The 12,414-nt window shown below is 48.9% G+C and overlaps 21 non-coding genes and 2 pseudogenes across 21 annotated transcripts; 4 read left to right on the forward strand and 19 right to left on the reverse strand.

Annotated features, from left to right (window-relative positions):
* Nucleotides 1-419: 419 nt before the first annotated feature.
* On the reverse strand, nt 420-582 carry LOC135030080 (U1 spliceosomal RNA). The gene has a single exon (XR_010226134.1). It is a non-coding gene; the product is annotated as a U1 spliceosomal RNA (small nuclear RNA).
* A 152-nt stretch (nt 583-734) lies between these two features.
* Nucleotides 735-898, reverse strand: LOC135030057 (U1 spliceosomal RNA). Its single transcript, XR_010226123.1, has one exon. It is a non-coding gene; the product is annotated as a U1 spliceosomal RNA (small nuclear RNA).
* Nucleotides 899-1,569: 671 nt separating this feature from the next.
* On the reverse strand, nt 1,570-1,733 carry LOC135030014 (U1 spliceosomal RNA). The gene has a single exon (XR_010226083.1). It is a non-coding gene; the product is annotated as a U1 spliceosomal RNA (small nuclear RNA).
* Nucleotides 1,734-1,885: 152 nt separating this feature from the next.
* LOC135030146 (U1 spliceosomal RNA) lies at nt 1,886-2,049 on the reverse strand. The gene has a single exon (XR_010226199.1). It is a non-coding gene; the product is annotated as a U1 spliceosomal RNA (small nuclear RNA).
* A 694-nt stretch (nt 2,050-2,743) lies between these two features.
* Nucleotides 2,744-2,885, reverse strand: LOC135030043 (U1 spliceosomal RNA; annotated as a pseudogene).
* Nucleotides 2,886-3,037: 152 nt separating this feature from the next.
* Nucleotides 3,038-3,201, reverse strand: LOC135030046 (U1 spliceosomal RNA). Its single transcript, XR_010226112.1, has one exon. It is a non-coding gene; the product is annotated as a U1 spliceosomal RNA (small nuclear RNA).
* A 615-nt stretch (nt 3,202-3,816) lies between these two features.
* On the reverse strand, nt 3,817-3,979 carry LOC135030021 (U1 spliceosomal RNA). Its single transcript, XR_010226089.1, has one exon. It is a non-coding gene; the product is annotated as a U1 spliceosomal RNA (small nuclear RNA).
* Nucleotides 3,980-4,132: 153 nt separating this feature from the next.
* On the reverse strand, nt 4,133-4,296 carry LOC135029985 (U1 spliceosomal RNA). The gene has a single exon (XR_010226055.1). It is a non-coding gene; the product is annotated as a U1 spliceosomal RNA (small nuclear RNA).
* A 683-nt stretch (nt 4,297-4,979) lies between these two features.
* Nucleotides 4,980-5,131, reverse strand: LOC135030059 (U1 spliceosomal RNA; annotated as a pseudogene).
* Nucleotides 5,132-5,283: 152 nt separating this feature from the next.
* Nucleotides 5,284-5,447, reverse strand: LOC135030116 (U1 spliceosomal RNA). The gene has a single exon (XR_010226169.1). It is a non-coding gene; the product is annotated as a U1 spliceosomal RNA (small nuclear RNA).
* A 671-nt stretch (nt 5,448-6,118) lies between these two features.
* On the reverse strand, nt 6,119-6,281 carry LOC135030037 (U1 spliceosomal RNA). The gene has a single exon (XR_010226105.1). It is a non-coding gene; the product is annotated as a U1 spliceosomal RNA (small nuclear RNA).
* A 152-nt stretch (nt 6,282-6,433) lies between these two features.
* LOC135030157 (U1 spliceosomal RNA) lies at nt 6,434-6,597 on the reverse strand. Its single transcript, XR_010226209.1, has one exon. It is a non-coding gene; the product is annotated as a U1 spliceosomal RNA (small nuclear RNA).
* Nucleotides 6,598-7,212: 615 nt separating this feature from the next.
* On the reverse strand, nt 7,213-7,375 carry LOC135030038 (U1 spliceosomal RNA). Its single transcript, XR_010226106.1, has one exon. It is a non-coding gene; the product is annotated as a U1 spliceosomal RNA (small nuclear RNA).
* A 152-nt stretch (nt 7,376-7,527) lies between these two features.
* LOC135030158 (U1 spliceosomal RNA) lies at nt 7,528-7,691 on the reverse strand. The gene has a single exon (XR_010226210.1). It is a non-coding gene; the product is annotated as a U1 spliceosomal RNA (small nuclear RNA).
* A 672-nt stretch (nt 7,692-8,363) lies between these two features.
* Nucleotides 8,364-8,526, reverse strand: LOC135030047 (U1 spliceosomal RNA). The gene has a single exon (XR_010226113.1). It is a non-coding gene; the product is annotated as a U1 spliceosomal RNA (small nuclear RNA).
* Nucleotides 8,527-8,678: 152 nt separating this feature from the next.
* On the reverse strand, nt 8,679-8,842 carry LOC135030127 (U1 spliceosomal RNA). The gene has a single exon (XR_010226180.1). It is a non-coding gene; the product is annotated as a U1 spliceosomal RNA (small nuclear RNA).
* A 671-nt stretch (nt 8,843-9,513) lies between these two features.
* On the reverse strand, nt 9,514-9,676 carry LOC135030039 (U1 spliceosomal RNA). Its single transcript, XR_010226107.1, has one exon. It is a non-coding gene; the product is annotated as a U1 spliceosomal RNA (small nuclear RNA).
* Nucleotides 9,677-9,828: 152 nt separating this feature from the next.
* On the reverse strand, nt 9,829-9,992 carry LOC135030144 (U1 spliceosomal RNA). The gene has a single exon (XR_010226197.1). It is a non-coding gene; the product is annotated as a U1 spliceosomal RNA (small nuclear RNA).
* A 671-nt stretch (nt 9,993-10,663) lies between these two features.
* LOC135030056 (U1 spliceosomal RNA) lies at nt 10,664-10,826 on the reverse strand. Its single transcript, XR_010226122.1, has one exon. It is a non-coding gene; the product is annotated as a U1 spliceosomal RNA (small nuclear RNA).
* Nucleotides 10,827-10,970: 144 nt separating this feature from the next.
* On the forward strand, nt 10,971-11,086 carry LOC135030092 (U5 spliceosomal RNA). Its single transcript, XR_010226146.1, has one exon. It is a non-coding gene; the product is annotated as a U5 spliceosomal RNA (small nuclear RNA).
* Nucleotides 11,087-11,356: 270 nt separating this feature from the next.
* On the forward strand, nt 11,357-11,472 carry LOC135030088 (U5 spliceosomal RNA). The gene has a single exon (XR_010226141.1). It is a non-coding gene; the product is annotated as a U5 spliceosomal RNA (small nuclear RNA).
* A 286-nt stretch (nt 11,473-11,758) lies between these two features.
* Nucleotides 11,759-11,874, forward strand: LOC135030095 (U5 spliceosomal RNA). The gene has a single exon (XR_010226149.1). It is a non-coding gene; the product is annotated as a U5 spliceosomal RNA (small nuclear RNA).
* A 278-nt stretch (nt 11,875-12,152) lies between these two features.
* On the forward strand, nt 12,153-12,268 carry LOC135030101 (U5 spliceosomal RNA). The gene has a single exon (XR_010226154.1). It is a non-coding gene; the product is annotated as a U5 spliceosomal RNA (small nuclear RNA).
* Nucleotides 12,269-12,414: the final 146 nt, after the last annotated feature.

Below are 12,414 nucleotides of genomic sequence, written 5' to 3' on the forward strand. Positions count from 1 at the left end.
ATGTCATCCAAGCAGTGGGTCAAAGTTGGCTTCAACCCTCGTCTGCATATGAAAATAAAAAAGGGGTGTGCAGGGCATGGCGGCCTTTTGCGGCGCTTGGATGACCCCTAGTTCGCATTAAACACCTCCACCCTCCTTCGGTGTGGGGCTCATGTTGGCTATGCCCCAGCCCCTGAAGCATTCAAGCTGATTTCTTGCAGCAGCTGGGCACTGTAACAGCTCCAGAGCTGCTCTGTAAAGCAAGTAAAAGGGTGTGGGCCCTGCAGCACTACCTGTAGTTTGCATTGTGCGTTGGAAGGCACAAAGTAAGCAGACGGGGAAGTCAGGATAGTGCACAAGGGCATAGAAGGGAGCGGCTCAAGAAAAGAGAAGTGGAAACAGACAGCAAACTAGGCTGGAGAGAGACCTGAGACAAAGAGATCTGAATTATACGAGAGCCGACCAGAGGAAACACAAATTATGTAATCAAGTGTCCCACATTTGGGGAAATCTTAGGAGCAGCACACCCAGAGTGCATTGGGTGAGCCTTGCCCTGGGAGAAGCACCTTCCTGATCATAGTATCTCACCTGGCAGGTAAGTAGGAGTTGGGCTAGAGCTGGGGAGGGTCGCTGTTCGGGCACCCCCCTGCCAAGTGAAGGAGATCCATCTGAGGCAGCACAAGGAAACTCTCGAAAAAAGAACAAGGCTAGAGGAAGATCTGAGACAAAGAAATCTGACTTTTACCAGAGCTGACCAGAGGAAAGCACAAACACAGTCCCCCACTACCACAAATAATGCAGTCGAGTTTCCCACATTTGGGGAAATCACAGGGGTCAGCATACCCAGAATGCAATGAATGAACCTCACCCTGGGAGAACAATCTTCATGATAATGGTATCTCCTATGCAAAATAAGTATGATTTGGGATAGGGCTGGGGAGGGCCGCTGCTCAGGCACATCTCTGTCAAGTAAAGGAGATTCAACTGAGGCAGCACAAGGGAACTCTCATCTGGGGACAACAACAGCAGGGAGAACACATATTTTCAGATGAAAATGGGAGAGCAGAAGGCTGCCTAATACTGAAGCACCCCCAAACAACAAACCAAATGCAACAACTAGTACAAGCATTCCTGGGAAAAGGTCTGCAGAAGACGGATTTGCATACGGTGATGTCATCCAAGCAGTGGGCCAAGGTTGGCTGGAACCCTCATCTGCATATGAAAAGAGAAAAGGGTTATGCAGGGCATGGCGGCCTTTTGCGGTGCTTGGATGACCCTTAGTTCGCATTAAACACCTCCACCCTCCGTCGGTGTGGGGCTCATGTTGGCTATGCCCCAGCCCCTGAAGCATTCAAGCTGATTTCTTGCAGCAGCTGGGCACTGTAACAGCTCCAGAGCTGCTCTGTAAGGCAAGTAAAAGGGTGTTGGCCCTGCAGCACTACCTGTAGTTTGCATTGTGCGTTGGAAGGCACAAAATAAGCAGACAGGAGAAGTCAGGAGAGTGCACAAGGGCATAGAAGGCAGGGGCTCAAGAAAAGAGAAGTGGAAACAGACAGCAAACTAGGCTAAAGAGAGACCTGAGACAAAGAGATCTGAATTATACGAGTAGCCGACCAGAGGAAACACAAATTATGCAATCAAGTGTCCCACATTTGGGGAAATCGTAGGAGCAGCACACCCAGAGTGCAATGGGTGAGCCTTGCCCTGGGAGAAGCACCTTCCTGATCATAGTATCTCACCTGGCAGGTAAGTAGGAGTTGGGCTTGAGCTGGGGAGGGTCGCTGCTCGGGCACCCCCCTGTCAAGTGAAGGAGATCCAACTGAGGCAGCACAAGGAAACTCTCAAAAAGAGAACAAGGCTAGAGGAAGATCTGAGACAAAGAAATCTGACTTTTACCAGAGCTGACCAGAGGAAAGCACAAACACAGTCCCCCACTACCACAAATAATGCAGTCGAGTTTCCCACATTTGGGGAAATCACAGGGGTCAGCATACCCAGAATGCAATGAATGAACCTCACCCTGGGAGAACAATCTTCATGACCATGGTATCTCCTATGCAAAATAACTATGATTTGGGATAGGGCTGGGGAGGGCCGCTGCTCAGGCACATCTCTGTCAAGTAAAGGAGATTCAACTGAGGCAGCACAAGGGAACTCTCATCTGGGGACAACAACTGCAGGGAGAACACATATTTTCAGATGAACATGGGAGAGCAGAAGGCTGCCTAATACTGAAGCACCCCAAACAACAAACCAAATGCAACAAATAGTACAAGCATTCCTGGGGGAAGGTCTGCAGAAGACGGATTTGCATACGGTGATGTCATCCAAGCAGTGGGCCAAAGTCGGCTGGAACCCTCATCTGCATATGAAAAGAGAAAAGGGGTATGCAGGGCATGGCGGCCTTTTGCGGCGCTTGGATGACCCTTAGTTCGCATTAAACACCTCCACCCTCCGTCGGTGTGGGGCTCATGTTGGCTATGCCCCAGCCCCTGAAGCATTCAAGCTGATTTCTTGCAGCAGCTGGGCACTGTAACAGCTCCAGAGCTGCTCTGAAAGGCAAGTAAAAGGGTGTGGGCCCTGCAGCACTACCTGTAGTTTGCATTGTGCGTTGGAAGGCACAAAGTAAGCAGACAGGAGGAGAAGTCAAGAGAGTCCACAAGGGTATAGAAGGGAGGGGCTCAAGAAAAAAGAAGTGGAAACAGACAGCAAACTAGGCTGGAGAGAGACCTGAGACAAAGAGATCTGAATTATATGAGAGCCGACCAGGGGAAACACAAATTATGCAGTCAAGTTTCCCACATTTGGGGAAATCGCAGGGGCAGCACACCCAGAGTGCAATGGGTGAGCCTTGCCCTGGGAGAAGCACCTACATGATCATAGTATCTCACCTGGCAGGTAAGTAGGAGTTGGGCTAGAGCTGGGGAGGGTCGCTGCTCGGGCACCCCCCTGTCAAGTGAAGGAGATCCAACTGAGGCAACACAAGGGAACTCTCGAAAGAAGAACAAGGCTAGAGGAAGATCTGAGACAAAGAAATCTGACTTTTACCAGAGCTGACCAGAGGAAAGCACAAACACAGTCCCCCACTACCACAAATAATGCAGTTGAGTTTCCCACATTTGGGGAAATCACAGGGGTCAGCATACCCAGAATGCAATGAATGAACCTAACCCTGGGAGAACAATCTTCATGACCATGGTATCTCCTATGCAAAATAAGTATGATTTGGGATAGGGCTGGGGAGGGCCGCTGCTCAGGCACATCTCTGTCAAGTAAAGGAGATTCAACTGAGGCAGCACAAGGGAACTCTCATCTGGGGACAACAACTGCAGGGAGAACACATATTTTCAGATGAACATGGGAGGGCAGAAGGCTGCCTAATACTGAAGCACCCCCAAACAACAAACCAAATGCAACAACTAGTAAAAGCATTCCTGGGAGAAGGTCTGCAGAAGACGGATTTGCATACGGTGATGTCATCCAAGCAGTGGGCCAAAGTTGGCTGGAACCCTCATCTGCATATGCAAAGAAAAAAGGGTTATGCAGGGCATGGCGGCCTTTTGCGGTGCTTGGATGACCCCTAGTTCGCATTAAACACCTCCATTCTCCTTCGGTGTGGGGCTCATGTTGGCTATGCCCCAGCCCCTGAAGTATTCAAGCTGATTTCTTGCAGCAGCTGGGCACTGTAACAGCTCCAGAGCTGCTCTGTAAGGCAAGTAAAAGGGTGTGGGCCCTGCAGCACTACCTGTAGTTTGCATTGTGCATTGGAAGGCACTTAAGAAAAGAGAAGTGGAAACAGACAGCAAACTAGGCAGGAGAGAGACCTGAGACAAAGAGATCTGAATTATACGAGAGCCGACCAGGGGAAACACAAATTATGCAGTCAAGTTTCCCACATTTGGGGAAATCGCAGGAGCAGCACACCCAGAGTGCAATGGGTGAGCCTTGCCCTGGGAGAAGCACCTACGTGATCATAGTATCTCACCTGGCAGGTAAGTAGGAGTTGGGCTAGAGCTGGGGAGGGTCGCTGCTCGGGTACCCCCCCTGTCAAGTGAAGGAGATCCAACTGAGGCAGCACAAGGGAATTCTCGAAAGAAGAACAAGGCTAGAGGAAGATCTGAGACAAAGAAATCTGACTTTTACCAGAGCTGACCAGAGGAAAACACAAACACAGTCCCCCACTACCACAAATAATGCTGTCGAGTTTCCCACATTTGGGGAAATCACAGGGGTCAGCATACCCAGAATGCAATGAATGAACCTCATACTGGGAGAATAATCTTCATGACCATGGTCTCTCCTATGCAAAATAAGTATGATTTGGGATAGGGCTGGGGAGGGCCGCTGCTCAGGCACATCTCTGTCAAGTAAAGGAGATTCAACTGAGGCAGCATAAAGGAACTCTCATCTGGGGACAACAACTGCAGGGAGAACACATATTTTCAGATGAACATGGGAGGGCAGAAGGCTGCCTAATACTGAAGCACCCCCAAACAACAAACCAAATGCAACAACTAGTGCAAGCATTCCTGGGGGAAGGCCTGCAGCAGATGGATTTGCATATGGTGATGTCATCCAAAGCAGTGGGTCAAAGTTGGCTTCAACCCTCGTCTTTATATGAAAAGAGAAAAGGGGCGTGCAGGGCATGGCGGCCTTTTGCGGCGCTTGGATGACCCCTAGTTCGCATTAAACACCTCCACCCTCCTTCGGTGTCGGGCTCATGTTGGCTATGCCCCAGCCCCTGAAGCATTCAAGCTGATTTCTTGCATTAGCTGGGCACTGTAACTGCTCCAGAGCTGCTCTGTACGGCAAGTAAAAGGGTGTGGGCCCTGCAGCACTACCTGTAGTTTGCATTGTGCATTGGAAGGCACAAAGTAAGCAGACGGGAGAAGTAAGGATAGTGCGCAAGGCCATAGAATGGAGCGGCTTAAGAAAAGAGAAGTGGAAACAGACAGCAAACTAGGCTGGAGAGAGACCTGAGACAAAGAGATCTGAATTATACCAGAGCCGACCAGGGGAAACACAAATTATGCAGTCAAGTTTCCCACATTTGGGGAAATCGCAGGGGCAGCACATCCAGAGTGCAATGGGTGAGCCTTGCCCTGGGAGAAGCACCTTCATGATTATAGCATCTCACCTGGCAGGTAAGTAGAAGTTGGGCTAGAGCTGGGGAGAGTCGCTGCACGGGCACCCCCCTGTCAAGTGAAGGAGATCCAACTGAGGCAGCACAAGGGAACTCTCGAAAGAAGAACAAGGCTAGAGGAAGATCTGAAACAAAGAAATCTGACTTTTACCAGAGCAGACCAGAGGAAAGCACAAACACAGTCCCCCACTACCACAAATAATGCAGTTGAGTTTCCCACATTTGGGGAAATCACAGGGGTCAGCATACCCAGAATGCAATGAATGAACCTCACCCTGGGAGAACAATCTTCAAGACCATGGTCTCTCCTATGCAAAATAAGTATGATTTGGGATAGGGCTGGGGAGGGCCGCTGCTCAGGCACATCTCTGTCAAGTAAAGGAGATTCAACTGAGGCAGCACAAGGGAACTCTCATCTGGGGACAACAACTGCAGGGAGAACACATATTTTCAGATGAACATGGGAGGGCAGAAGGCTGCCTAATACTGAAGCACCCCCAAACAACAAACCAAATGCAACAACTAGTGCAAGCATTCCTGGGGGAAGGCCTGCAGCAGATGGATTTGCATATGGTGATGCCATCCAAGCAGTGGGTCAAAGTTGGCTTCAACCCTCGTCTGCATATGAAAAGAGAAAAGGGGCGTGCAGGGCATGGCGGCCTTTTGCGGCGCTTGGATGACCCCTAGTTCGCATTACACACCTCCACCCTCCTTCGGTGTGGGGCTCATGTTGGCTATGCCCCAGCCCCTGAAGCATTCAAGCTGATTTCTTGCAGCAGCTGGGCACTGTAACTGCTCCAGAGCTGCTCTGTAAGGCAAGTAAAAGGGTGTGGGCCCTGCAGCACTACCTGTAGTTTGCATTGTGCGTTGGAAGGCACGAAGTAAGCAGACGGGAGAAGTCAGGATAGTGCGCAAGGGCATAGAACGGAGCGGCTCAAGAAAAGAGAAGTGGAAACAGACAGCAAACTAGGCTGGAGAGAGACCTGAGACAAAGAGATCTGAATTATACGAGAGATGACCAAGGGAAACACAAATTATGCAGTCAAGTTTCCCACATTTGGGGAAATCGCAGGGGCAGCACAACCAGAGTGCAATGGGTGAGCCTTGCCCTGGGAGAAGCACCTTCATGATCATAGTATCTCACCTGGCAGGTAAGTAGGAGTTGGGCTAGAGCTGGGGAGGGTCACTGCTCGGGCACCCCCCTCTCAAGTGAAAGAGATCCAACTGAGGCAGCACAAGGGAACTCTCGAAAGAAGAACAAGGCTAGAGGAAGATCTGATATAAAGAAATCTGATTTTTACCAGAGCTGACCAGAGGAAAGCACAAACACAGTCCCCCACTACCACAAATAATGCAGTCGAGTTTCCCACATTTGGGGAAATCACAGGGGTCAGCATACCCAAAATGCAATGAATGAACCTCACCCTCGGAGAACAATCTTCATGAAAATGGTATCTCCTATGCAAAATAAGTATGATTTGGGATAGGGCTGGGGAGGGCCGCTGCTCAGGCACATCTCTGTCAAGTAAAGGAGATTCAACTGAGGCAGCACAAGGGAACTCCCATCTGGGGACAACAACTGCAGGGAGAACACATATTTTCAGATGAACATGGGAGGGCAGAAGGCTGCCTAATACTGAAGCACCCCCAAACAACAAACCAAATGCAACAACTAGTACAAGCATTCCTGGGGGAAGTTCTGCAGAAGACGGATTTGCATACGGTGATGTCATCCAAGCAGTGGGCCAAAGTTGGCTGGAACCCTCATCTGCATATGAAAAGAGAAAAGGGGTATGCAGGGCATGGCGGCCTTTTGCGGCGCTTGGATGACCCTTAGTTCACATTAAACACCCCCACCCTCCTTCGGTGTGGGGCTCATGTTTGCTATGCCCCAGCCCCTGAAGCATTCAAGCTGATTTCTTGCAGCAGCTGGGCACTGTAACAGCTCCAGAGCTGCTCTGTACGGCAAGTAAAAGGGTGTGGGCCCTGCAGCACTACCTGTAGTTTGCATTGTGCATTGGAAGGCACTTAAGAAAAGAGAAGTGGAAACAGACAGCAAACTAGGCTGGAGAGAGACCTGAGACAAAGAGATCTGAATTATACGAGAGATGACCAAGGGAAACACAAATTATGCAGTCAAGTTTCCCACATTTGGGGAAATCGCAGGGGCAGCACAACCAGAGTGCAATGGGTGAGCCTTGCCCTGGGAGAAGCACCTTCATGATCATAGTATCTCACCTGGCAGGTAAGTAGGAGTTGGGCTAGAGCTGGGGAGGGTCACTGCTCGGGCACCCCCCTCTCAAGTGAAAGAGATCCAACTGAGGCAGCACAAGGGAACTCTCGAAAGAAGAATAAGGCTAGAGGAAGATCTGATATAAAGAAATCTGATTTTTACCAGAGCTGACCAGAGGAAAGCACAAACACAGTCCCCCACTACCACAAATAATGCAGTCGAGTTTCCCACATTTGGGGAAATCACAGGGGTCAGCATACCCAAAATGCAATGAATGAACCTCACCCTCGGAGAACAATCTTCATGAAAATGGTATCTCCTATGCAAAATAAGTATGATTTGGGATAGGGCTGGGGAGGGCCGCTGCTCAGGCACATCTCTGTCAAGTAAAGGAGATTCAACTGAGGCAGCACAAGGGAACTCCCATCTGGGGACAACAACTGCAGGGAGAACACATATTTTCAGATGAACATGGGAGGGCAGAAGGCTGCCTAATACTGAAGCACCCCCAAACAACAAACCAAATGCAACAACTAGTGCAAGCATTCCTGGGGGAAGGCCTGCAGCAGATGGATTTGCATATGGTGATGTCATCCAAAGCAGTGGGTCAAAGTTGGCTTCAACCCTCGTCTGCATATGAAAAGAGAAAAGGGGCATGCAGGGCATGGCGGCCTTTTGCGGCGCTTGGATGACCCCTAGTTCGCATTAAACACCTCCACCCTCCTTCGGTGTGGGGCTCATGTTGGCTATGCCCCAGCCCCTGAAGCATTCAAGCTGATTTCTTGCAGTAGCTGGGCACTGTAACTGCTCCAGAGCTGCTCTGTACGGCAAGTAAAAGGGTGTGGGCCCTGCAGCACTACCTGTAGTTTGCATTGTGCATTGGAAGGCACAAAGTAAGCAGACGGGAGAAGTAAGGATAGTGCGCAAGGCCATAGAATGGAGCGGCTTAAGAAAAGAGAAGTGGAAACAGACAGCAAACTAGGCTGGAGAGAGACCTGAGACAAAGAGATCTGAATTATACGAGAGCCGACCAGGGGAAACACAAATTATGCAGTCAAGTTTCCCACATTTGGGGAAATCGCAGGGGCAGCACATCCAGAGTGCAATGGGTGAGCCTTGCCCTGGGAGAAGCACCTTCATGATTATAGTATCTCACCTGGCAGGTAAGTAGAAGTTGGGCTAGAGCTGGGGAGAGTCGCTGCACGGGCACCCCCCTGTCAAGTGAAGGAGATCCAACTGAGGCAGCACAAGGGAACTCTCGAAAGAAGAACAAGGCTAGAGGAAGATCTGAAACAAAGAAATCTGACTTTTACCAGAGCTGACCAGAGGAAAGCACAAACACAGTCCCCCACTACCACAAATAATGCAGTTGAGTTTCCCACATTTGGGGAAATCACAGGGGTCAGCATACCCAGAATGCAATGAATGAACCTCACCCTGGGAGAACAATCTTCAAGACCATGGTCTCTCCTATGCAAAATAAGTATGATTTGGGATAGGGCTGGGGAGGGCCGCTGCTCAGGCACATCTCTTTCAAGTAAAGGAGATTCAACTGAGGCAGCACAAGGGAACTCTCATCTGGGGACAACAACTGCAGGGAGAACACATATTTTCAGATGAACATGGGAGGGCAGAAGGCTGCCTAATACTGAAGCACCCCCAAACAACAAACCAAATGCAACAACCAGTGCAAGCATTCCTGGGGGAAGGCCTGCAGCAGATGGATTTGCATATGGTGATGCCATCTAAGCAGTGGGTCAAAGTTGGCTTCAACCCTCGTCTGCATATGAAAAGAGAAAAGGGGCGTGCAGGGCATGGCGGCCTTTTGCGGCGCTTGGATGACCCCTAGTTCGCATTACACACCTCCACCCTCCTTCGGTGTGGGGCTCATGTTGGCTATGCCCCAGCCCCTGAAGCATTCAAGCTGATTTCTTGCAGCAGCTGGGCACTGTAACTGCTCCAGAGCTGCTCTGTAAGGCAAGTAAAAGGGTGTGGGCCCTGCAGCACTACCTGTAGTTTGCATTGTGCGTTGGAAGGCACGAAGTAAGCAGACGGGAGAAGTCAGGATAGTGCGCAAGGGCATAGAAGGGAGCGGCTCAAGAAAAGAGAAGTGGAAACAGACAGCAAACTAGGCTGGAGAGAGACCTGAGACAAAGAGATCTGAATTATACGAGAGATGACCAAGGGAAACACAAATTATGCAGTCAAGTTTCCCACATTTGGGGAAATCGCAGGGGCAGCACAACCAGAGTGCAATGGGTGAGCCTTGCCCTGGGAGAAGCACCTTCATGATCATAGTATCTCACCTGGCAGGTAAGTAGGAGTTGGGCTAGAGCTGGGGAGGGTCGCTGCTCGGGCACCCCCCTCTCAAGTGAAAGAGATCCAACTGAGGCAGCACAAGGGAACTCTCGAAAGAAGAACAAGGCTAGAGGAAGATCTGATATAAAGAAATCTGATTTTTACCAGAGCTGACCGGAGGAAAGCACAAACACAGTCCCCCACTACCACAAATAATGCAGTCGAGTTTCCCACATTTGGGGAAATCACAGGGGTCAGCATACCCAGAATGCAATGAATGAACCTCACCCTGGGAGAACAATCTTCATGACCATGGTATCGCCTATGCAAAATAAGTATGATTTGGGATAGGGCTGGGGAGGGCCGCTGCTCAGGCACATCTCTGTCAAGTAAAGGAGATTCAACTGAGGCAGCACAAGGGAACTCTCATCTGGGGACAACAACTGCAGGGAGAACACATATTTTCAGATAAACATGGGAGGGCAGAAGGCTGCCTAATACTGAAGCACCCCCAAACAACAAACCAAATGCAACAACTAGTGCAAGCATTCCTGGGGGAAGGCCTGCAGCAGATGGATTTGCATATGGTGATGTCATCCAAACAGTGGGTCAAAGTTGGCTTCAACCCTCGTCTGCATATGAAAAGAGACAAGGGGCGTGCAGGGCATGGCGGCCTTTTGCGGCGCTTGGATGACCCCTAGTTCGCATTACACACCTCCACCCTCCTTCGGTGTGGGGCTCATGTTGGCTATGCCCCAGCCCCTGAAGCATTCAAGCTGATTTCTTGCAGCAGCTGGGCACTGTAACTGCTCCAGAGACGCTCTGTAAGGCAAGTAAAAGGGTGTGGGCCCTGCAGCACTACCTGTAGTTTGCATTGTGCGTTGGAAGGCACGAAGTAAGCAGACGGTAGAAGTCAGGATAGTGCGCAAGGGCATAGAAGGGAGCGGCTCAAGAAAAGAGAAGTGGAAACAGACAGCAAACTAGGCTGGAGAGAGACCTGAGACAAAGAGATCTGAATTATACGAGAGCCGACCAGGGGAAACACAAATTATGCAGTCAAGTTTCCCACATTTGGGGAAAACGCAGAAGCAGCACACCCAGAGTGCAATGGGTGAGCCTTGCCCTGGGAGAAGCACCTTCATGATCATAGTATCTCACCTGGCAGGTAAGTAGGAGTTGGGCTAGAGCTGGGGAGGGTCGCTGCTCGAGCATCCCCCTGTCAAGTAAAGGAGATTCAACTGAGGCAGCACAAGGGAACTCTCATCTGGGGACAACAACTGCAGGGAGAACACATATTTTCAGATTAAAATCTTGGTCATGCTCTGGTTTCTCTTCAGAACGAACAAATCTTTCGCCTTTTACTAAAGATTTCCGTGGAGAGGAGCAAAACCGAGTTTTATCTCAATTTTTGCATGCCCCATCTTTTTGGGGTTTCTTTTATCGGTTTAAAGATAGAATGAGTGTGCTTTAATGTAAGCTCATTTGCATAGAAATGACAGTAAATGTTTGTTTCTTTTCAAACAGAACTTTCTTGACCATGCTACTTGCTTGAAAGATCTGGGAGCACATGGAATACAGTACAAACCATGCTTATAGCAAGGAGAAGACAGGTGAGAAATCTGCTTTCTTTCAAATTGGGCGCTCACTTTGATCTGAATGAGGACTGCTGGCACGGCACTCAGGCGACAGGTGGAATCTTGGTCATGCTCTGGTTTCTCTTCAGAACGAACAAATCTTTCGCCTTTTACTAAAGATTTCCGTGGAGAGGAGCAAAACTGAGTTTTATCTCAATTTTTGCATGCCCCATATTATTGGGGTTTCTTTTATCGGATTAAAGACAGAACGAGTGTGCTTTCTTGTTAGCTTTAATGTAAGTTTATTTGCATAACAATGACAATAAATGTCTGTTTCTTTTCAAGCAGAACTTTCTTGACCATACTAATTGCTTGAAAGATCTGGGAGCACATGGAAAAGAGTACAAACCATGCTTATAGCAAGGGGAAGCCTGGTGAGAAATCTGCTTTCTTTCTTTCAAATTGGGTGCTCACTTTGAGCTGAATGAGGACTGCTGGCATGGCACTCAGGCGACAGGTGGAATCTTGGTCATGCTCTGGTTTCTCTTCAGAACGAACAAATCTTTCGCCTTTTACTAAAGATTTCCGTGGAGAGGAGCAAAACTGAGTTTTATCTCAATTTTTGCATGCCCCGTCTTATTGGGGTTTCTTTTATCAGTTTAAAGATAGAACGAGTGTGCTTTAATGTAAGCACATTTGCATAGAAATGACAGTAAATGTTTGTTTCTTTTCAAACATAACTTTCTTGACTATACTAATTGCTTGAAAGATGTGGGAGCACATGGAAAAGAGTACAAACCATGTTTATAGCAAGGGGAAGCCTGGTGAGAAATCTGCTTTCTTTCTTTCTTTCAAATTGGGTGCTCACTTTGAGCTGAATGAGGACTGCTGGCATGGCACTCAGGCGACAGGTAGAATCTTGGTCATGCTGTGGTTTCTCTTCAGAACGAACAAATCTTTCGCCTTTTACTAAAGATTTCCGTGAAGAGGAGCAAAACTGAGTTTTATCTCAATTTTTGCATGCCCCATCTTATTGGGGTTTTATTTTATCGGTTTAAAGATAGAACGAGTGTGCTTTAATGTAAGCTCATTTGCATAGAAATGACAGTCAATGTTTGTTTCTTTTCAAACAGAACTTTCTTGACCACACTAATTGTTTGAAAGATCTGGGAGCACATGGAAAAGAG

Source organism: Pseudophryne corroboree, unplaced genomic scaffold (assembly GCF_028390025.1).
Source record: "Pseudophryne corroboree isolate aPseCor3 unplaced genomic scaffold, aPseCor3.hap2 scaffold_494, whole genome shotgun sequence".
Taxonomy (NCBI): domain Eukaryota; kingdom Metazoa; phylum Chordata; class Amphibia; order Anura; family Myobatrachidae; genus Pseudophryne; species Pseudophryne corroboree.